Raw genomic sequence first — 26,271 nt, 5'->3', positions numbered from 1 at the left:
TCAACCAGTTTGAATTCCTCGGATTCCGACAGCTATTTCGATATGGAGTTTCACCTAAGCTCCGGAAGCAGCGTCACCAGAATGAATCAGCCAATCAGCCATCCCCAATTCATCTGATAGGTTTGTAGTCTACTTAATCATTGGAGACAAGAAGAAGGTCATCCTTTCCGTCAACCGAATTCACCTATTGGTGAAGAACCTGAAGCACTTACCGGCGAACCTATCCGCAACACCATTTTCACCCTCATTTCCTGAATATCTCGCCACGATTATATACTATCTCAAATTCTAAACCTTATTCATCCGCTCGTTTCGACCAACAATCATCCTGGAATAATAGAAGAAGTCAACGAACTTCGCGCACGAGTAATCAATTTGGAGAATATGGTGCAAAATTTACCAGCTTCAACAACAGCACCGGCACCAACAGTACCATCAGTAACAGCACCAGTACCATCAACAATCCATGCCTCAACATCTCATTCTGTACCTCGAGTATAATTATCGCTGTACGTATCGTTCTACATCCATTATCTTCGTTCTTCATGACGATTATGTAATCTCTAATGTTTTAGAGATTATGTATTCTAGTTTTGACGGTAAATCAAATGAGATTAATATCATATTAACTCATTAAATCCATGATTACATCTGAAGAAAATATATATGTAACTATATTTTCATAAAGATTATAATTAAAAATTCTTTTGTACAAACTGTTAATGGTGAAAATATTTTAACGGGTAGGTAATACCCGAGGAATATTCAGATTTCACATTAATAAGTACACTGTACATTCTTTCAAATCTAATTCAACAGTCATTTACTATCCTATTTACAACCACCGATATACGTATCCGTTCACCGCAGAATAACCATTTTCATTCAATTTCATATTTGGATTTTGATCTATCAGAATCCAACAAGTGGCATAATGAAGAAAACGTTGGACAAAATAAAATTTGTTAGAAACAAACAAATTAACTATGAAAATTTTTGTTAAGAATCCACGCTAACTGTTCCTAGCTAACTGTTCCTAACTAACTGATTATATTTTATTTATCGCAATTTAATTATCGCAATTTATATTCTCGCAATTTTATTTATCGTCATTTAATTTCTGTTATTTATTTTATGCACTTTAAATATCGGTACACGTATACAAGGTTTTGATATATCATATCGATGCATCTATATATATTATTTGGAATAACCATAGACACTCTATATGCAGTAATGATTGAGTTAGCTATACAAGATTGAGGTTGATTCTACAATAATATATATACTTTGAGTTGTGATCGAGTCTGAGACGTGTACACGGGTCACGATAAGTATTAATTAATTTGAATATTATATATTAAGCTATATATGAATTATTGGATTGTTAACTGTGGACTATCAACTGTGGACTGCCGACATTGGACAATTAAAATGAATTAAAATATTGATTATAATATATGAAACTAAACAATTCTTCAAGTTTGCCACTTGATTTCATTTTTAAACCTCATTTGTATCTTGATGATTACAATCTGCGTTCAAACCTTTCATGATTCTTGAAAACACCTCAATCGAGAGGATGAACAAACTACACTTCATCTACGGAAGAAAAGATTGATGCATATAGTTCTGCACCTGAAAACACTCGGAACCTGAGTAAACGTTTAACACATATCCGTGCTAGCTTTTTGGCATTGTTATTACCGAAAAATAACTTTGCAATTCCTTTTCAAATTAGCCAATTTTGTCACAGCTCTAGCAAATCAATTTCGATCTTTCATCCGGATTAACTTTATTATAACCTTGGTATATAAAATTGCCCTTTCGCCATTGTTATCGGGGAACCGTTTATGTTCCACCACATTAGCAATAAACTTACCAACAACTCCACTGATCTTTGATTTTTTCGAAAAATCATTATATTTATCAAAACCCCATCATTTATTCATCTGCATCTTGTAACGAGAATTGTCATACGAATCATCGGGAATTAGCAATCAGTATTTTGAAATCTCGCAGCATGTCTACGCCAACAGTTATATGTGTACATATAACAGACTTACATACTTCAAATGTGAAGTTTCTGAAAAACACCCCGAACTACGGAATAGTTCTCGAAATGCTAATGAAGCAGCAAAAACTATAAACGACCTTAACAGTAAAAAGTTTGATGATAAAGAATAGTGTGTTGGCAAAGCTCAGAAAAAGAGAAGGTTTGAAACTGAAAAATGGATAGAGCAAAGTATGAAGGAGGCTATAGACAAATCACAAGGATTAAACCTGCCTTCAAAGAATCTAAATGATTCAGTAACTGCTGACGTCATTAACGAATACCTTGCTCCTGACTCTAAACCCCTGCGAACAATATTCTTCATCATCCTCTGATATTAGAAATTCTAAGATATCATCGTATCTTTCATTATAAATATCCTCCATATTTTTGAAGATATTTCCATAATTATTCTTATCTGAAATCATTAATCTCTTTGCGCTATCAGTGTTACATCATATAAGAAACTTTTAGTTTCTAAATTCTGAAAAATTCGAATTTAAATTATGAATGTTTTGAAATAGTGTTAGGAATTGATGCATGAGTTAGTATAATATAATGACACGTGATCAACATGATTATATTACAGTAAGTCATGCTGAATTTCTAAATGAAACACGATGATTCACAGACCATAACGTCATCATGTGCCATGTTACATAACTCTTTCATTCTACTTAACTTCTGAACATATCAAGAAAGTATATTCTTGATAGTTCTATCCTTAGTGATTCTGGTAAATTGACAAATCAAATCGTGCTATTACGTTTATTCTTGTTTAGAACATTAAGTTCATTCGAAACTCCGTACTTATGAATTCTAAACCATTACTCGCTTTACTAGAGGTCGAGAAGAGATTAAAAAGGCAAAGAGCTCCGAAATATAAGGGAAGATATAAAAATCGACAACAATACTGAAATTACAAACTGTGGGTATTAATACGAATAGCAATATAAAGATACGGTATAATTAATAGTATCACCCCAAGGGCGATGTAGAAGAAAACAGATTCCTCCGGTGGAAGTTGAAAAAGGAGAATGATTGTTGCGATAGTAAGGATAAGGACAAGGATCAGAACTGAATTAAGCATTTTCCCAGTCTTCTGAATTTGGGAATTGAGTATAGGAGGGGTAAAAGTTATGGAACGGAAAAAGTTTAATTTATAATGGAAATATCAGACAGAGTAATCGATGCAGATCACCGTATTTAATTATAGAGATCTTAATTTCCTTACTCGCCGAAGAATCAAATCTTATAGATTTCGAAGATTTTCTTTTAATTCCTTGAATCCCGGAAATCAACCGTGACTACGTCATCGGTTAAGATGAATCTTATTTTACTCATTTCATTCTTTTGTGATAACTTCATTCGTACTCTTCGAATAATCGAATTGTTTATTCATACTACTCAACGTTGATAAAACTCTATTTATCAACTTATATTCGTCATGAAAACATTTTTATTGTTAGCCATGACAACCACATTCAAATTTTGGGAATTTCTTTAACGGGTAGGTACTATGAAGACCCGGAAATTTCCGACCAAATTTAAACTTAATCTTTATATGATTTCGATACGATAAGCAAAGTATGTAATGTTGAGTCTAGAAAATTTTGAAATGATGTTTATATATTCAATTGACCTTCGACTGCTCTCGATGATTCACGAACAATTAATTATAAATAGATATGTGTGTATGTATATATAAAAAATAATTCGAAACATTATATGTTGTTGTTATTAAAACGAATTATGTAAAATAAAATAAAAATAGAATATTATAATAATTATTATTTACGACATAACTATATATAAATAAAGTATAGTAAAAATAAATATTAAATGATTGTAATACTCGTTTGATGTTCCGATTGATATTAAGCAAACTAAATTCAAACTTATATGATTTTAAAATAAACGGTGATTCGAAAAAGTGTTATATAAATTTTAGACTTACTAAAAATGTATTTAGGAACTATCTGTTGAATTTTAAAACTTTTTATATTTTACTTGAGATTGTGAGTGAATAATTAATGTAATTTTTATTTAATAGTTAATGATCGAATTTTGTACCATAATGACCAAGATAAATAAATATAGATAATTTAAAAATATGGAATTTTTCTGAAGACTTTTATTCCGCCACTGATTAACAACGGAGTACGAATTTCAATCCGCGAATGATATATTAAACCAATAGTAGACGACGGCTAAAAATTTACACGTTTATATTTCTTTAATTATTATTATATTATTTATTATTATTACTATTAATATTATATTATTACTTTAATTTATTAAATTATACCCGTGAACTTGTGATTGATTAAAGTGGACAATGTACATGCTTTTGTTTGTTCCTCAATCTAATTATATATGTGCATATATGCTTATGCAATTTAGGAGTAACTTGTTTTTCTCTGCTTCTTTACTACTACTCGACTAATACTCAATGAACCCAACCATTCATCATCAACGACTTCCTTTCTTCTCATGTTGTTTTCTATTTAGTTCAAAGGAAAACTCGTCACTCTAATCATCACCACGTCCACCATTGAAGAAGGCAACTAAGCTCACTGTTTCCATTTCCAATCGAGCCAAACAACAACCATTTAATGTTCTCGTTTCTATTTCTTGTGTACATCCAAAAGCCATAACCACCATCACCCACCGGCAACTACCATCCGCCACCACCCTGGCTCATTACCCATCGTGATCACCACCTAAAACCCATCACCGCCTTCATCACCTTAAAAAAATTTCCGTTTTCTGTTTTCATTATGAGCACGACCCAAACCAACCATCCTTATTTGAAATCGAACCACCTCAGCCCATTCATATTCTCTTTCCCTCTCCTCTTCTTCATGAATCACCACCGGAAGTCACCACAACCTTGTTACCATGTTTATGTTTCTGTTTCGAACCACAACAAAACCCACTTAATCGAACACCACATTTGCATACCATAATCAAACACCACATAACCATCATTGTGAACAACCTCTAACGCCACTGCAACAACATCTTCTAATTGTATCAATTCGCTATTTCTATCCAAGAACAAACCAAAACAACAACCGCCACTAGTCACCATTTCTTCTTCTTACTAAGAAATCGTGATTTAACCTGTTACTACAACTTACTATTTTTTTCCTGTTTTGTACAACCATCACTTTCAAACACCCATGAAGATGAAGTAATACGGTAGTTTTTTTGTTCTCTGACTTGGTTCGATTTGACCCCATCACCATCAAATAAATTTTTGTTTTGTATTCCCCACTTGTTAGACAGCTAATATGGTGGACCAAGGTGATCCCTTTTCACATGCCAAACATTGTTACATTATGCAAACAGCTGGAAATATATCACTGAACCTATTACTTTGTAGTCGGGCTGCAGGCCTTTAATATTGTGTCGGGCCACATAATCATATAGGGCTTGAGAAATTGCTCGTTAGGCTGCTATTTGAGCCACGTACCGTTTGTATCAAGACCCAATAAAAATAAGCCCAACACACATACAAGAGTTAATCTGTTTCGTTTACTGTATTATACCTCGTTATTTTCTGATACAACTACTCAAGTATCCGATCAGTCACAACCACCATCGAACCACCAAGTAACCATTTGTTTATGTGATTCCTGTTTCCATTTTAATCAAACCACCATCTTGACACCATCACAAACCCAAAACACCACCCTTATAAATTTTTGAATCGAAACCCATTTAACAACGACTGCTATTGCATCTGTTTTATTCAACCGAGAACCACCCAAACCCCATCGTGATTTGTTGCTACTGTGTGTTTCTAATTCGCTGCAGACCAAAGGATGATGATAATTTTCGAACGACAAAATAGATGATAAAGATGATGATATCGTATGTATTGTCCATGATGGCGATAATGATACCTATGATTATGGTAGGATAGTGATTGATGATAAAGATGATGTATGATCATGAAGATGAGATGATTATGGTTATGATATGATTCATGATCGTAAGGATGATAATAATTGGAAAATAATGATGATGATTCCAGACAGAAACGATAATGGTTAAAACGAATTAATTCGTAAATATAATTAGGAAATCATAAGCATAGCAGTTGGTTTAAGGGTGTGTTAGGGGAGCGAGAGGTCTTGAGTTCGAGCCTGGGCAATGACGTTTTTTTTAAAGCCTATTCTTTTGAGGTAGTCTTTTTATTATTATTATTATTATTATTATTATTATTATTATTATTATTATTATTATTATTATTATTATTATTATTATTATTATTATTATTATTATTATTATTATTGTTGTTGTTGTTGTTGTTATTATTATTATTGTGATTGTTATTATTATTACTATGATCACGATTATGATTATAATTATCAATAAGTAAAATTATTAGTTAAGATTATAACTATATATATATATATATATATATATATATATATATATATATATATATATATATATACAGATTATAAATACAAAAATGATTATAAAGATAACAATACTTATAATTAAGTAATGACTTCAAATGAAACATTATTATTATTAATATCACATTATTATTATTATTATTATTATTATTATTATTATTATTATTATTATTATTATTATTATTATTATTATTATTAACATAATATAAATTATTATTATAAATATTATTATTAGTATCATTTTATAAATTGTTAGTATTATTATTGATATTATCCACAAAAGTATTAGTAACAATATCATTATTATTGTTAATATGATTATTAGTATGGCTATAATTAAACTTATTATCTTAATAACAAAATAGATATTTTTGTAGTTATTAATATTATTAAGAATTAAGTATTATTATCAAAAATTAATATTTACATGACCATTATTATTAAATTATTCATTCTATTAAAAACTACTGATATTATCATTATTATGAGATTGATTATTGAAAACTACCATTAATATAGTTATTAATAGAACTATAAATAATATTATCATTTTATTAATATTAGTATTAACACTATTATTATTTCAAATATTACTTTAGTATTATTAAAGGACCGTTTTAACTAACAAATAATATATATATATATATATATATATATATATATATATATATATATATATATATATATATATATATATATATATATATATATATATATATTTATTACATATAACATAACGAAACTTAATATTTTTATATAAAATGAATATAAGTTATTAATATAAAAATTGTATCACTATTAATAATATATATATATCTTTGTTCAACTACAAGTATATGTTTTAATATATATACAAATGATATAGGTTCGTGAATCCGAGGCCAACCCTGCATTGTTCAATATAGTCGTATGTATTTTTACTACAAAATACATTAGGTGAGTTTCATTTGCCTTTTTACCCTTTATATTTTTGGGCTGAGAATATATGCGCAATTTTTTATAAATGTTTTATGAAATAGACACAAGTAATTGAAACTACATTATATGAGTGAATGATCAAAGCCGAATATGCCCCTTTTGCTTGGTAACCTAAGAATTAGTAAACCGATCTACTAATTGACGCGAATCCTAAAGATAGATCTATTGGGCCTAACAAACCCCATTCATGGTTGCAGATGCTTTAGTAATTCGATGTTGTTTTATCATGTTCGAAGGATTTCCCGGAATGATAGGGGATATTCTTATATGCATCTTGTTAATGTCGGTTACCAGGTGTTCACCATATGAATGATTTTTGTCTCTATGCATGGGACGTATATTTATGAGAACTGGAAATGAAATTCTTGTGGTCTATTAAAATGATGAAAATAAATGATTATGATAAACTAATGAACTCACCAACCTTTTGATTGACACTTTAAAGCATGTTTATTCTCAGGATTGAAGGAAATCTTCTGCTGTGCGTTTGCTCATTTTCAAGATATTATTTGGAGTCTTTCATGGCATATTTCGAAGAACGGTGCATTCGAGTCATTGAGTTCATCAAAGATTATTATTAAATCAATTTATAGTTAGATAGTGGATATTATGAAATGGTATGCATGCCTGTCAATTTTCGATGTAAAGAAATTTTGTCTTTTAAAAATGAATGCAATGTTTGTAAAATGTATCATATAGAGGTCAAATACCTCGCGATGTAATAAACTATTGTGAATCGTTTATAATGTACATGAACGGGTCCTTTCATATATAAACTTATTCGATTACAAGTATATGTGTTAATATATATACTTGATATAGGTTCATGAATCCGAGGTCAACTCTGTACTTGTTCAGTGCCATCCTATGCATATTTACTACAAACTATCATATCGTATCGTAAGTTTTCATAGCTCCCTTTTTATATATATTTTTGGGCTGAGAATACATGCGCAACTTTTATAACTGTTTTACACGTTAGACACAAATACCAACTATTAAACTGTGCTATATCTGGCTATGTCCTGCAAGTCCTCACTGTGATATTTTTAATTGCTTTTATATAACGCATTCTTAATTATTGGGGGTAGGCCTATCGAGAGTAACATCCCCGATACATTTGACCAAGTCATTGTATTACTTAATAATGATTCAAACTGAAAAGGACAGTACAACTTGTCACGGGGCAAACTCTGAAACTGTTTAGTCTAAATATCACAAACTTGGCACTACTTTTAGATCCCTGCGAGATCTAATTTTATAAATAAAAATCTTGTTGTCTATATCTATTACTAAAATCATTATTTATGATAAACCTATGAACTCATTCAACCTCGTGTTGACTTTTTAAGCATGTTTATTCTCAGGTACTTAAATATTGCTTCCACTGTATATCTGCTGCTTTGATGATGATTTCTTGCCATGCTTGGAGTCTTCATGCATTACTTACCAATTCATTTAAAACACTTAATGCTCTAAATACAATGTAATCTATTTATCTTTCGCTGCAAAACTCAATAAAACGTCTTATATAGAGTCGTTCTCGTTTATACAACTGTGATTTGATATAATTAGTCACAAATACCACAGACCCTATTTGGGGGTGTGACACAATCTATGGTATGCTTACCCTAGATATGCATATAAACGGCAGAATAGCTCAGATTTTAATATAATCCTCCCACTATACCAACCTACTCTCCACTCTAAGGAAACTTTAGTTGAATTTATGAAAAAGCAATACACGATAAACCTTCAAGTCATAGAATGCCAAAACAAGTTTGATACTTTGATAAAGACTTTTGAAGAGTTAATAACCAGTTTTCAGCTTACGCTTAAACATTTAACCACTGAAGTTGAAATAGAGTGTAGTGAGTTTGATGCCCTAGTAGTCACTAGAGGTGGGAAGAAAACAACTGTTAATGTACCCATACAAGGTTTTTTTGATACGGAACCTGTGCCAATTGACCTAGTCGTCAATCCACCGTAACCTATCTCTCCTAAAGCCCCAAAAATTATTTCACGAGCCCGCTTACCTTTCCCAAGTAGGCTTAGGAAGGAAAAATAAGAAGCGTAATTCACTAAGTATTGGGATATTATCAAGAATCTGCATTTGAATGTACGACTAGTAGATGCTTTAGTAGAAATGCCAAACTGCGCTAAATTTTTCAAAGAACTGCTTTCAAACAAAGAGAGATTACGAGAGATAGTTAGCTTACCCTTATGTGAAGAATGTTCATTAGTGTTACCACATGATATTCCCCCTAAGTTAGGAGATACATGAATATTCACGGTACCTTGCTACCTGCAAGATGTCCAAATTAGCAATGCATTAGCAGACTTAGGAGCCAGTGTAAACCTAATGCCCTATTCATTATTCAAAAAGCTAGGATTAAATGATTAAGGCCTATCAGAATGACTATCTAACTCGCAGATAGATTAGTTAAGATTCCTCTAGGAATAGCTGAGGATGTCCTAGTCAGAGTGGATAAGTTTACATTCCCAGTTGATTTCATTATTATAGATATTGAGGAAGATACGAAGGTCCCACTCATACTTGGCAGACCATTCCTGAATACTGCCAAGGTCGTAATTGATGTACACGAGAAATCATTGAATTTAAGAGTTGGAAGTGAAGAGGTCACATTTAATGTTGACCGTCTCATGAGCCATCCTCGCGAAGAAAATTTCAATCTCACTGATTCTTTTCAAGAACTCGTCAACAAATATTTGGAAGATACCATGGCTATATGCAGTAAAGATCAAATTTCTAAGGATCTGTTATTTACACCTCCTGAAGGAAATCTCGGCATCCATTCAGCCATAGATCTTAGTCAGCATAAATCTCCCCTCTCCGAAAGTAACTTTCTTGGCAAAACTATTCGAATAGCACCGCTAGGTCAAGGCATTCCCCTACCTCTGTTAAGGAGTAGGGATGGAAAAATGACCCGTACCCGATGGGGAAACCTGAAACCCATTATAATTGGGCTGGGTCTGATCCGAGTCCGTCGGATTATGGGTAGGGTATGGGGATGGTTACAAAAAAAATTTCCGGGTTCGGGTTCGGGTATGGTTTTGGATGCAAACCCGTTTACCCGATCCGTATACCCGACCCGCATACCCATATACCCGGCCCGATGAATTTTAATAATAATTTTGATGTATAATTTTAGTATCTATAACCTATAATAATTCGTATGCATATGACACGTGGATAACCTACAACCTATTCTAAATTTTTTTACTAAAAACTTGACATCTGTCCAATTGCAATTAGCTTATTATTGATACCCAAAATCAAACCATAAGTTTCTTCTCTTTCTTTTTCTCTTTCTCTTTCTTTTCTCTTTCATTCGTATATACGTTTCACTCTACTACTCAATTAGGGTTCCTAATTTCTTCACAAATTATAAAAAACATACACAAAGCAGTCTGAGTTGTTTTTTGAGATATATGCAAAACGATTGGCGATCAATTACAAGCTGCATCTATTTTCATCCGTAATCTCTTATTCCTAAACTCACAAATCAGGGTTACCAAATTCAAATTTCATATAGCCCACTAAATCATAACCATTAGTCTATAAATTGATCCTAATATATTGAACCAAGTTTTCATCAATTAAACCACCATGATCGAACGATCATTCAATTAAACCAACCATTGATTACAACTGTGCTTTTAGGGTTCATACGGCACCGATGATCTCAGACAGGTTCGATTCAGACCGATTGTAAGACGATTCAGTAACGGTAGGTGTAAAACGTTTATTTGATTTCTAAATTCATACTTTTATAAACACACATGGTTTTAGTTGTGGACGTTCTCTTCGAATGACAACGTTTTTTTGATTTATTGACTCTATTAGATTTGGATGAATAGAGATTTTATTCGATTTATTAACTTTATGAGATTTGGTTTTTTCAGTTCTTCATTTTTTATTGATAATATTTATTAATTGGTTTTAGAATATTATTTTTATTGATCTTGAGATTTAGGTAATTTGCAGTGGTGGTTCATAAACTTGAAAAGGCTGCAGGCAGTGGCAGTTTGGATTATGACAAAGAAGTTGCAGTAGAAATTTAGTGTTGCGAGTGAAAACTTTCAATTTGAGGTGAGTGGTTAATTAGTAGTTTTGTATTCTTTGGATTTGTAGCATTTGAACGGTCTACTAAATAGTAATGTTTATGTGTATATGAGTATTTTCGGTTTCTGATTATCTACCATATCCTCTAAAGTAACCACCTGATTTTGGTTGCTGTTCTCTTATGCAAACCCATATGGTACCCAGCGTACCATATGGGTTTTTGGTTTGATTGGGGTCTTAACCTTCTGAATTCACTTCTAAGCCGTCGTCGATCTCCCTAGAGATAACTGTTAATTTTCCTTTTTTTTGTTTCCTGATTTGTTTGATTTTGTTAACCATTTGGCTATGTTGACTATTGCACTATGTTTATTTCTTCAGATTCAATTTTAATTAGTTATTGTTGCTGTTGTGTAGTTGTGTTTCATTGTTACATGATGCTTTATAGCAGAATTGTTTTTGAACTAAAAAGAGTTTCTCCAATACAATTTACGGTGGTTATGGGTCGTCTTTAGTTTGATTTAGTTAAAAATGAATATATAACCATGTATGATAATGCTATGCAAAGTATATGCTCATACACAGTACTAACAATTGAGATGCTATTAAGAATTGAAACTGTTGTAGAAATCATGATGTTCATACCCTGTAAACTTTGGTTGAGCTGTGCTGGAAAATGTGTTCTATATTAAGAGGACTCGGTTTTATGTTAACTCCAATGGTCAGTCTTTTGCTCCTGCTCAAGACTAAGGTTTTGTATATATTAAGCATAAGGTTTCACTTTTAGTAGCTCTTGGATGAAAATTTTGTGGCATTGATTGATTAAAGTAGTTACTTGAATGTTGTAGTTGTAAAATTAATTTTTATGACTTTTGAAAAATTGTTTGCATCTTTAATGATTTTTTAAATTGACTGATTACTTGTTTCATTGAGTTAATCATTCATTTATAATTGTTCTGTAGCCGATGATTATAAAGACAAAATGATCGAACAATGACGATTGTGAATATGAAGATGAGAGTTTTGTTTAGGAGTTTGATTTGATGAAGAATTAATTGAACTAAATTTACTGCAACAATAGTTATTCTGTTATTGGGAATAATGGTGCTTTTGATATTGAAGATATGCCAAAAATCCTGCCATCGCGTTCTTAACTTTACTTCATCTACGGGCTCTAAATTTCACCTGGTGGATCACCTACAATAACCGTTTATTGACGTCGGTACTTCTCTATTATACAAATGAGTATGATCATATATATAATATATACTTAATTATGTATACATTGTACATATGTAATATATGTATAGATGATACAGTTTTAGTTAGTGTCTCCATAACCTTTAATTTTTAGGATATATATGAATCTACCACACATCTCAAAACGAACCTGGTACCTAGGTATGTTTTACATTCACGGGATAAATTGAACTGATTATTAGACACATTGCTTTGGCTTCTTTCAGGTAGATTTAACTGTAAGTTCCGAATGTACTTGTAAAGTGGTTTTAGTTAATGCAAATGATTCTGAAAAAACCATATTCAATCAAGGTATTTATTTATCCACCTTATAATAGGTATAGATGTTTATGTGTATTTTTTATGATCACTTGTAATTACTAGAACTTCAAGGCGATGACATGCCTTTTCGGACGTTCGTACCTGCCCTAACCCATCAAATAAGGATCAAACGAAATGGTTTGAATTATAAATAGCAAATGGGTCGAGATGGGTGGGGTTGGGTCAGCGATCAAATGGGTTAGGGTCGAAACGGGTCATGGGTCGAAATGGGTCAGAACTAAAATGGGTCGGAACTAAAATGGGTCGAAGGGGTTAGGTCGTGACCAGGGTCGGTTTGGGTCAAGACCCGAGTTGATTGGGTCGGTTGTTCATACATACACCTCAGCCAAATTCCTTTTTAGCTTTATGTTTTTTTTTTAAATAATTTTTGTTGCCTTTGTTGTTCTTTATGAACAATAATTTGTCAAATTATGATTTAGCAATGCAATTCTTTCCGTTACTAACATCTTCTTTCAAAGTGTGCCTGTCGTTACCGGCTACCTGTATGAAATATGAATACCGCCTTTTATTGTCGATCACATAGGAGTCCTGGTGCGTTTGCCTTTGCTGCTGTTTTACACAAACCATTGCACGTGTGCGATGTTTTATCCGTGAGTATACATGTATATGACTTTCAAAGGTGCTAAGCACACCAACTGTCTTTATATTTGCATCCTTTTCACTTTACTTGCTTAATCAATTTAATTTATATTTGATTTTCAAAGCTTTGTTCTATGCTATTATTAGCAGTCAAAGTTCAGTTTTGGTTCCCAATTTGAAGCTTTATATATATATATATATATATATATATATATATATATATATATATATATACTGTAAAGACCCGTCCTAATCCATCCGGACGTAGTCCATATCGATTATAAACGATTCCCAACAATTGATTACATTGCGAGGTACTTGACCTCTATATGATACATTTTAGAAACATTGCATTCGTTTTTAAAAGACAAACTTTCATTTACATCGACAGTTGACAGACATGCATACCATTTCATAATATATCCAAATATAATTTATTTAATAATAATCTTGATGAACTCAACGACTCGAATGCAACATCTTTTGAAATATATCATTAATGACTCCAAGTAATATCTCTAATATGAGCAAATTCACAGCGGAAGATTTCTTTCGTACCTGAGAATAAATATGCTTTAAAGTGTCAACCTAAAGGTTCGTGAGTTCATTAGTTTAACATAAATAATCATTTCATAATTTTAATAGACCACAAGATTTCATATTTCCATTTCTCATAAACATACGTCCCATGCATAGAGACAAAAATATCATTCATATGGATTGAACACCTGGTAACCGACATTCACAATTTGTATATAAGAATATCCCCATCATTCCGGGATCCTCCATCGGACATGATATAAATTTCGAAGTACTAAAGCATCCGGTACTTTGGATGGGGCTTGTTGGGCCCGATAGATCTATCTTTAGGATTCGTGTCAATTAGGGTGTCTGTTCCCCAATTCTTAGATTACCAGACTATACAGGGGCATATTCGATTCGATAATCCAACCATAGAATGTAATTTTCGAGTACTTGTGTCTATTTCGTAAAACAGTTATAAAAAACAGCGCATGTATTCTCAGTCCCAAAAATATATATTGCAAAAGCATTTAAAAAGGGATTAATGAAACTCACCTAATGTATTTTGTAGTAAAAATACATATAACAACATTGAACAATGCAGGGTTGGCCTCGGATTCACGAACCTATACCATTTGTATACTTATTAATATGCATAATTGTAATCGAATAAGTTTATATATATCTAATTTTATTTGTTATATCCTTTTATATATCTTGTACTTATTTAGGATTTGTTCTTCTAAATTTCATTAAAAACATATTCTTTATTTATATAAATCATTTCTTAACTTATGTGTTATATATATTTATTTTATATTTATTTCACTACAATAATTAATAACTATACTTTTAGTCATCTTGATACCTATATATATATATATATATATTTTTTTTTATATACACATGTGTTTAGTATTATATTTAAAAATCGATATTGTATAAGTATTTTAAGTGTTAGCCTATTTGATATATAGTTATATGGAATATTATCTTAATTATAGTGATTGTAAATAATATCTTTTATGAAACTAATATTTATTTGTTAAAATGATAGTTTTTATAATAATAAGTTGCTAATAATAATAATAATAATAATAATAATAATAATAATAATAATAATAATAATAATAATAATAATAATAATAATAATAATAATAATAATAATAATATTGTTGATAATGATACATATGTTAATGATAATATTACTAAAAATGATACTAATACTAGTATTAGCGAAAATAACAATAAGTTGTGTTATTTTCGTAGTAACAAATATAATAATAATCATATTTGTAATAATAATAAGAAAAAAAATCATACTTATAATAATAATAAAAATAATACTTTTAATGCATAACAATATTCCATAACAATAACTAAAATTATAATACTAGTGATCATATCATCAATTTTAACATAATCATAATTTATAATAACAATAACAATAACAATAATAATAATAATAATAATAATAATAATAATAATAAATGATAAATAAACTACCTCATAATCTTATTTTAAAAAGAATTGTGCCCTGCAGGAATTGAACCCAAAACCTCTCGAACTCGACACAGCACTCTAACCAACTGGGCTGTTGCCCAATATCTGTTTTAAAACCCTCTCATTTAATTATAACCCGTATATACTGTGTCCCTTCTTCCCTCTTCTTCTTCATCAAATCCAATCGACTGGAAATAAAACCTCACCACCATTTGTTTTCGATTTAGATTAGAACATAAAAATCTAACCAGGAACAAACCAATATTCTGATTTAAACTAACAGAAATAAAAAAAAATAAAAGGAACCCGTCGCTGCTACATGTTCAAGAACTCAAAATCACTTTTCAAATTTGAAAATGTTTTAGACTAAACTTACAACATAAAAGAGGTTGTAAATCACCCATGTAATCTTTATAAATCATCAATTAAAGCTGTAGTAACTTATAAATCTTCAATTCGATCTTGGAACACCAGTTTGACTTTTTGACATATATCTTTGACTCGAAAATTCATTCTTGATATGAAAAATTGGAACTTGAAACTCTGCATATAGTTTAAAAGAAGGATTTCTGATAGAACTGCATTATTATATTTTTAAAACTCATTCAAAATCAAACTATTGCAATTCTTGTTCATGAGCAGGGGAACCCGACTGTTTTTCATATATTTTGATTAATTCTAATTTGATAAAAGCTGTTTGAGGTAATTGAAGTTGATATTTGAGAGTGTAAAGTCAATTGGTATCCTTTTTCAACTGAGATGGATCGATTTTTATGACAAAAAGTCGACAGAATCTTATAATCAGGTACAAAGAAAAATTAAAAAAAAAACAAAAAAAAAGACAACGATTGTTAACAGATTTTGGACATGAATTGTAGATTGAGATTGACAGATTCAATTAGCAGGCCAGGAGACAAAAATAGTTGATGGCAATGGCCAACAAAAATATCTATATTTATATTTAGTATAAATTAATATTAATAACAAATAAATCTATTAACAATAATAATAATTATAATAATACTAAATAATAATATTGATATTAACAAAAAATAATAATAGTATTGAAATTGATAAACTTTTATAATAATAAGGATAACTTATAATTATCACAATGATTTTTAATGTTTATAACAATTATAAAAGTAATAATATTAATAAGAATAATAGTATTATTAATAATAACTAATAATATTTGAATTACATTTAAATTATAATTTTAATCCTTATTATACTAATATTTATTTTCCAAAACCTTTATTTTGAGAATCCTAACCTTAAATTTATTAATCTTTTAATATTTACAAATAAAAATAATAATAACACAAATATTGATATTCGTATTAATACTGATAATGAAGATAATAATTATATTATTTCAACAACTAGCTTTTGATTTGTAATCAAATTTACTTTGTTAATATTACGTTTTATTATTTACAATACTTACATTTATATTTATTTATATATTTATTTATAAATAATAGTTCGTGAATCGTCGAAAATAGTCAATGGTCAAATGAATACATAAACACAGTTCACAGTTTTTGAGACTTCAACGTTACAGACTTTGCTTATCGTGTCAAAATCAATTACAAATTAAGTTTAAATTTAGTCGGAAATTCCCGGGTCATCACAGTACCTACCCGTTAAAGAAATTTCGTCCCGAAATTTGAGTGTGGTCGTCATGGCTAACAATAAGAATGTTTTCATGATGAATATGAGTCAATAATTAAAGTTTTATCACCATCAGGTGATTTGAATAAAACAACTCAATTATTCGAAGCGTACGAGTGAAATTATGACAAAAGATTGAAATAGAATAAGTAAAGATTCGTCGTAACTTTTGACAGAGTCAGGGTTGAATTTTGAAAGTAAGATACATCTAACTTTTGATGTAGTCACGATTGAATTTAGAAAACAGGATGCGTCTTAACTTTTGACGTTGTTTTGGTGGAATTCCGGAATTTAATGGATTTGAAGAAAATCTTTGAACTCTAAAAGATTTGATTCTCCTGCGAATAAGGAAATTTAGATTTCTATAATTAAATGCGGTGATCTGTCTCGATTCCTCTGTCTGATATTTTCACTATAAATTTTAGCTTTTCCGTTCCATTAATTTTTCACAACTTCAATACTCAATTCTCAAATTCAAAAGATCGTGAAAATGCTTAATCCATTTCTGATTCTTGTCCTTATCCTGATTATCGCAACAATCATTCTCCTTTTCCAACTTCCACTGGAGGAATCCGTTTATTTCTACTATGCTTTAGGGATTATTGTATTTATAATCCTCCCGTGTCTTTATATTGCTATACGCACTGATATCCACGATTTGTAATTTCGGTGTTGTTATTGAGCTTTATATTTTCTCTTATATTTTGGAGCCCTTTACCTTTTTATTATCCTCCTGACCTCTAGTAAAGCGAGTAACGGTCCAGAATTCGTAAGTATGGAATTTTGAATAAACATCATGTTCTAAATAAGAACTAATGTATTAGCACGATTTGATTTATCAAATTACCAGAATCACTGAGAATAGAACTATCAAGAATATATACTTTCTTGATATGTTCAGAAGTTAAGCAGAATGAAAGAGTTATGTAACATGGCACATGATGACGTTATGATCTGTGAATCATCATGTCCCAATAGAAACTTAACATGGCTTACTGTAATATAATCACGTTGATCAAGTGTCATTATATTATACTAACTCATGCATCAGTTCCCAACACTACTTCAAAATCATTCATAATTTAAATTCAAAGGTTTGCAGAATATAGAAACTAAAATAGTTTCTATATGATGTAACACTGATAGCACTAAGAGATTAATGATTTTCAGATAAGAATAGTTATGAAAATATCTTCAGAAATATGGAGGATATTTATAATGAAAGATACGATAATATTTTGGAATTTCTAATATCGAAGGATGGTGAAGAAAATTTTCCGCAAGATTTTAACATGACTTCGGAGCAAGATATTCTCTAAAGATTTCAAAGGATTCAGAATTACCTGAATTCTTTGAATATAGGGTATGATCCTTGTATTTGTCCTTGGTCTCCTTCGTGGTTAGCTCAATCCGTTTTCCAATTCCAATTTTTTTTCTGAGCTTTTCCAACATATCATTCTTTATCATCAAACTTTCGATGATTAAGGTAGTTTATGGTAGTCTACGGTTTCTGCTACTTCATTCAGCTTTTTCAACATTCAAAATATTGATTTGTAGACTGAGTGCTTTTCAGAATTTCATAATGAAAGATCATAACTCTTAAGAGATAAACGTTATACATATAACTGTTGATGTAGATATGCTGTGAGTTTTCAAATTACTGATTGATGATTCTCGGTAATTGTTATGGTAGTTCTCATTACAAGATGCGGATGAGTATATGATAGGGTTTCAATGAATAAATATAATGATATGTCAGAGAGATTTAAGCCAAAAAGCAACGAGGTTGCTGGTACGTCTGCTGATAATATAGTGGAATATAAAAGAATTCTCCGGTATCAAAAGGGTAATTGTATATATCAGGATTATAGTAAGGCTACTTCGAATGAAAAGTTGAAGTTGACTTGCTGGAGTTGTGACAAAATTGGCTACTTTGAAAAGGGATCGCAAAGTTATTTTTGCAAATAAATTCCAAAGGATCTGACGCGGCTACGTGTTAAACTTTTACTCAGTTGCCGAGAGTTTCTCAGGTGCATAACTATATGCATAAATCTTTCCTTCCATAGATGAAGTGCGGTTGATTCATCCTATCGATTGAGGTGTTTTCAAGAATCATGAAAGGTTTGAACGCAGATTGTAATCGTGACGATACGAATGGGGTTTAAAATGAAATCAAGTGGCAAACTTGAAGAATTGTTTAGTTTCATATGTTGTAATCAATATTTTAATTCATTTTAATTGTCCAGTGTTGGTAGTCCACAGTTGATAGTCCACAGTAACAGTCCAATAATTTATATATAGTTTAATATATAATATTCGAATTAATTAATACGTATCGTGACCCGTATACGTCTCAGACTCGATCACAACTCAAAGTATATATATTATTATAGAATCAACCTCAACCCTATATAGCTAACTCCAGCATTACTGCATATAGAGTGTCTATGGTTATTCCAAATAATATATATAGATGGGTCGATATGATATGTCAAAATGTTGTATATGTGTCCCGATATTTAAAGTGCATAAAATAAATAACAGAAATTAAATGACGATAAATAAAATTGCGAGAATATAAATTGCGATAAATAAACTACGATAAATAAATTATGATAAAATAAAATGTAATACAGAATTAACAGTTAGCTAGGAACAGTTAGCTAGGATTTTGTTAGCGTGGATTCTTAACAAAATTTCCCATAGTTAATTAGTCTGTTTCTAACAAATTTTTTTTTATCAAATGTTTTCTTCATTATGCCACTTGTTGGATTCTGATAGGTCAAAATCTAAATTTAAAATTGAATGAAAATGGTTATTCTGCGGTGAACGGATACGGATGCCGGTGGATGTAAGTAGGATAGTGAATAACTGTTGAATCAGATTCGAAGAATATAAAGTGTAACTTATTAATGTGAAATTTAAATATTCCTCGGGTATTACCTACCCGTTAAAATATTTTCACCATTAACAGTTTGTACAAAAGAATTTTTAATTACAATCTTTATGAAAACATATATACATATATTTTTCTTCAGATGTATTCATGGATTTAATGAGTTAATATGATATTAAACTCATTTGTTTTTCGGTTGTAACTAGAATATATAATCTCTAAAACTTTAGAGATTACATATTTGCCATGTCGAACGAAGATAAATGAGGTAGAACGATACGTAGAACGAAGATCATACTCAAAGTACAGATGATGATATTGAAGCATGGATTGTTGATGGTACTGGTGCTGTTATTGATTGTACTGTTGGTGCCGGGGATGTTGCTGAAGCTGGTACATTTTGCACCATATTCTCCGAATTGATTATTCGAGCACGAAGTTCATTGACTTATTACTCCAGGATGATTGTCGGTCGGAATGAGTGGATGAGTAAGATTCAGAATTGTGGATAGAATATAATCTTGTCGAGTTACCCTAGAAATGAGATTGAAATTGGTGTCTCGAACAGGTTCGCCGGTAACGCTTCAGGTTCATTGTCAAGAGGTGAATTCGGTTGGTGGAAGGGATTGCCTTCTGCGCGTTTCCATTAATTAAGTCGACTATGAATACATCAGATGAATTGGGGATGGATGATTGGTTGTCTCATTCTGGTGTCGTTGCTTTCGGAGCTTAGATGACTATCCATTCTGAATAACTGTTGGGATAACTATCGGAATAGCTGTCAGAATCCGAGGGACTCGATCTAGTTGAGGGATTCATCTCGTACGATCAGATGAAGGATTTTCGATAAGAAATAGATTATAGGATGTAGATTAGTATCCTACAATACATAATTTACATATACATATATAATACTAAAATCTCATAAGTTACGGAGGAATCTACGGAAGCTGTCAGGCAAAGATAACAATCACAGATACGCTAAGATATGAATTAGCAGATACGCTAAGATATGAATTTTTTCTATACACTTTTCATGCAGTCAATGCAATAAGATATGTCTAGACTAAGAATAATGAGCATGTAATTTACTAAGGATGATAAGCAAATGATTTTCGACTAGAAATGATAAGCAAAACTTATGACATGCAGACACGGTCGAAGTCCAGACTCACTAATGCCTCCTAACGACTTAACAGTTAGACACACTAATGCAGACCTGGTTCGCTAAGACCTCTGCTCTGATACCAACTATAAAGACCCGTCCTAATCCATCCGGACGTAGTCCATATCGATTATAAATGATTCCCAACAATTGATTACATCGCGAGGTACTTGACCTCTATATGATACATTTTAGAAACATTGCATTCGTTTTTAAAAGACAAACTTTCATTTACATCGACAGTTGACAGACATGCATACCATTTCATAATATATCTAAATATAATTGATTTAATAATAATCTTGATGAACTCAACGACTCGAATGCAACATCTTTTGAAATATATCATGAATGACTCCAAGTAATATCTCTAATATGAGCAAATTCACAGCGGAAGATTTCTTTCGTACCTGAGAATAAACATGCTTTAAAGTGTCAACCTAAAGGTTGGTGAGTTCATTAGTTTAACATAAATAATCATTTCATAATTTTAATAGACCACAAGATTTCATATTTCCATTTCTCATAAACATACGTCCCATGCATAGAGACAAAAATATCATTCATATGGATTGAACACCTGGTAACCGACATTCACAATTTGTATATAAGAATATCCCCATCATTCCGGGATCCTCCATCGGACATGATATAAATTTCGAAGTACTAAAGCATCCGGTACTTTGGATTGGGCTTGTTGGGCCCGATAGATCTATCTTTAGGATTCGTGTCAATTAGGGTGTCTGTTCCCCAATTCTTAGATTACCAGACTATACAGGGGCATATTCGATTCGATAATCCAACCATAGAATGTAATTTTCCAGTACTTGTGTCTATTTCGTAAAACAGTTATAAAAAACAGCGCATGTATTCTCAGTCCCAAAAATATATATTGCAAAAGCATTTAAAAAGGGATTAATAAAACTCACCTAATGTAATTTGTAGTAAAAATACATATAACAACATTGAACAATGCAGGGTTGGCCTCGGATTCACGAACCTATACCATTTGTATACTTATTAATATGCATAATTGTAATCGAATAAGTTTATATATATCTAATTTTATTTGTTATATCCTTTTATATATCTTGTACTTATTTAGGATTTGTTCTTCTAAATTTCATTAAAAACATATTCTTTATTTATATAAATCATTTCTTAACTTATGTGTTATATATATTTATTTTATATTTATTTCATTAAAATAATTAATAACTATACTTTTAGTCATCTTGATACCTATATATATATATATTTTTATATACACATGTGTTTAGTATTATATTTAAAAATCGATATTGTATAAGTATTTTAAGTGTTAGCCTATTTGATATATAGTTATATGGAATATTATCTTAATTATAGTGATTGTAAATAATATCTTTTATGAAACTAATATTTATTTGTTAAAATGATAGTTTTTATAATAATAAGTTGCTAATAATAATAATAATAATAATAATAATAATAATAATAATAATAATAATAATAATAATAATAATAATAATAATAATAATAATAATAATATTGTTGATAATGATACATATGTTAATGATAATATTACTAAAAATGATACTAATACTAGTATTAGCGAAAATAATAATAAGTTGTGTTATTTTCGTAGTAACACATATAATAATAATCATATTTGTAATAATAATAAGAAAAAAAAATCATACTTATAATAATAATAAAAATAATACTTTTAATGCATAACAATATTACATAACAATAACTAAAATTATAATACTAGTGATCATATCATCAATTTTAACATAATCATAATTTATAATAACAATAACAATAATAATAATAATAATAATAATAATAATAAATGATAAATAAACTACCTCATAATCTTATTTTAAAAAGAATTGTGCCCTGCAGGAATTGAACCCAAGACCTCTCGAACTCGACACAGCACTCTAACTAACTGGTCTGTTGCCCGATTTCTGTTTTAAAACCCTCTCATTTAATTATAACCCGTATATACTGTGTCCCTTCTTCCCTCTTCTTCTTCATCAAATCCAATCGACAGGAAATAAAACCTCACCACCATTTGTTTTCGATTTAGATTAGAACATAAAAATCTAACCAGGAACAAACCAATATTCTGATTTAAACTAACAGAAATAAAAATAAAATAAAAGGAACCCGTCGCTGCTACATGTTCAAGAACTCAAAATCACTTTTCAAATTTGAAAATGTTTTAGACTAAACTTACAACATAAAAGAGGTTGTAAATCACCCATGTAATCTTTATAAATCATCAATTAAAGCTGTAGTAACTTATAACTCTTCAATTCGATCTTGGAACACCAGTTTGACTTTTTGACATATATCTTTGACTCGAAAATTCATTCTTGATATGAAAAATTGGAACTTGAAACTCTGCATATAGTTTGAAAGAAGGATTTCTGATAGAACTGCATTATTATATTTTTAAAACTCATTCAAAATCAAACTATTGCAATTCTTGTTCATGAGCAGGGGAACCCGACTGTTTTTCATATATTTTGATTAATTCCAATTTGATAAAAGCTGTTTGAGGTAATTAAAGTTGATATTTGAGAGTGTAAAGTCAATTGGTATCCTTTTTCAACTGAGATGGATCGATTTTTATGACAAAAAGTCGACATAATCTTATAATCAGGTACAAAGAAAAATTAAAAAAAAAACAAAAAAAAGACAACGATTGTTAATAGATTTTGGACATGAATTGTAGATTGAGATTGACAGATTCAATTAGCAGGCCAGGAGACAAAAATCATTGATGGTAATGGCCAACAAAAATCGTACAATATATCTATATTTATATTTAGTATAAATTAATATTAATAACAAATAAATCTATTAACAATAATAATAATTATAATAATACTAAATAATAATATTGATATTAACAAAAAATAATAATAGTATTGAAATTGATAAACTTTTATAATAATAAGGATAACTTATAATTATCACAATGATTTTTAATGTTTATAACAATTATAAAAGTAATAATATTAATAAGAATAATAGTATTATTAATAATAACTAATAATATTTGAATTACATTTAAATTATAATTTTAATCCTTATTATACTAATATTTATTTTCCAAAACCTTTATTTTGAGAATCCTAACCTTAAATTTATTAATCTTTTAATATTTACAAATAAAAATAATAATAACACAAATATTGATATTCGTATTAATACTGATAATGAAGATAATAATTATATTATTTCAACAACTAGCTTTTGATTTGTAATCAAATTTACTTTGTTAATATTACGTTTTATTATTTACAATACTTACATTTATATTTATTTATATATTTATTTATAAATAATAGTTCGTGAATCGTCGGAAATAGTCAATGGTCAAATGAATACATAAACACAGTTCACAGTTTTTGAGACTTCAACGTTACAGACTTTGCTTATCGTGTCGAAATCAATTACAAATTAAGTTTAAATTTGGTCGGAAATTCTCGGGTCAATATATATATATATATATATATATATATATATATATATATATATATATATATATATATATATATATATATATATGTTTTGTGATATGGTCCTATTATGTCCAGTTGGAACTCAAATGTCCGGGGCGATATTAAGCAGCTCATTTCGCTTATTTTATGACGACTGTAACATGCGAATGTGGTAGAAAATGCATATATATGCATCCTCTATGTCGTAGTACCCTAGAAATACTTTTTAATCATTTAAATTGTGATTATTTTTAGGTGGGGAGCGTCTCCGAATGGTTGAATTACTTCAAGAGTATCTTGCATATACACTCCATATACATAATCTCGAATTTCTACATTGAACCTAGAAGGAGATAGATGCAGAGCTACAACCTTTTTAGAACATACATCCAGGTGGGTTCCCACAACAGTATTTTGCTTTTAACACTTACGACAACATCAGGCAAACAATGATGGAACATTCTGTCACAAAACAAAAAATAGAAAAGATACACTACTATGATCAGATTGGTTATTATCGCAATATTAGGTATTCACTTTTATGTTTTTCGATATGACATATTTTTGTTTTAGGCATTGCAATTGCAAGTTTTGATTCTTTTTCAATCTTGAATAAATAAATACGACCGATGTTGATGCAGGTCCAAATTTTCAACAACAATAGTCATTCTTTTAATCGTCATAGTCGTATTCATCAATTGAAGTCCAACCAATTGGTGATCTTACATAATCAAGGTGTTGTGGTTCGAAGAAGGTAAATATTTATACCTTTTATATGGGTTTTAGTATATAAAATAAGGATATGCATGCACCTTTATATATTTGATACTGTTTGATTTGGAGTACTAGAAAAATCCATACAATATTTTTTGGTTTGATTCACATAGTTTATAGTATATAGTTTATAGTTTAATATTAGTTGTATCATATTTGTTTGTTCATTTGTCTAAATATTTACTACATTGGGTTCAATCATAGTGCGTATTGATATACTAATTTTTGACATCGGTAGTTCTCTTTTAGATTTTTTATTCTACCCGTGCTAAAAAGTAGTTGTCGTGGTGGCATCTATGTTTTAATTTGTAGCATACCCATCTGTATAGCATCTAACCTAGCATTTGAGTTTTGATCTGTCCCAGTCATTTATAGATAAAATTATAATATTTGTACTTGTATTTATATTTTTGACATAATTGTCTATATGGTTTCAAGTGACAGATGAACTTGAACATCTTCTTGATGACGATGAAGATATGAGACAACTATATTTAACAAGGAAGCGGTTACAGAATCAACAAAG

Source organism: Rutidosis leptorrhynchoides, chromosome 4, assembly GCF_046630445.1.
Source record: "Rutidosis leptorrhynchoides isolate AG116_Rl617_1_P2 chromosome 4, CSIRO_AGI_Rlap_v1, whole genome shotgun sequence".
Lineage (NCBI taxonomy): Eukaryota > Viridiplantae > Streptophyta > Magnoliopsida > Asterales > Asteraceae > Rutidosis > Rutidosis leptorrhynchoides.
Note: the sequence above shows the minus strand (reverse complement) of the source record.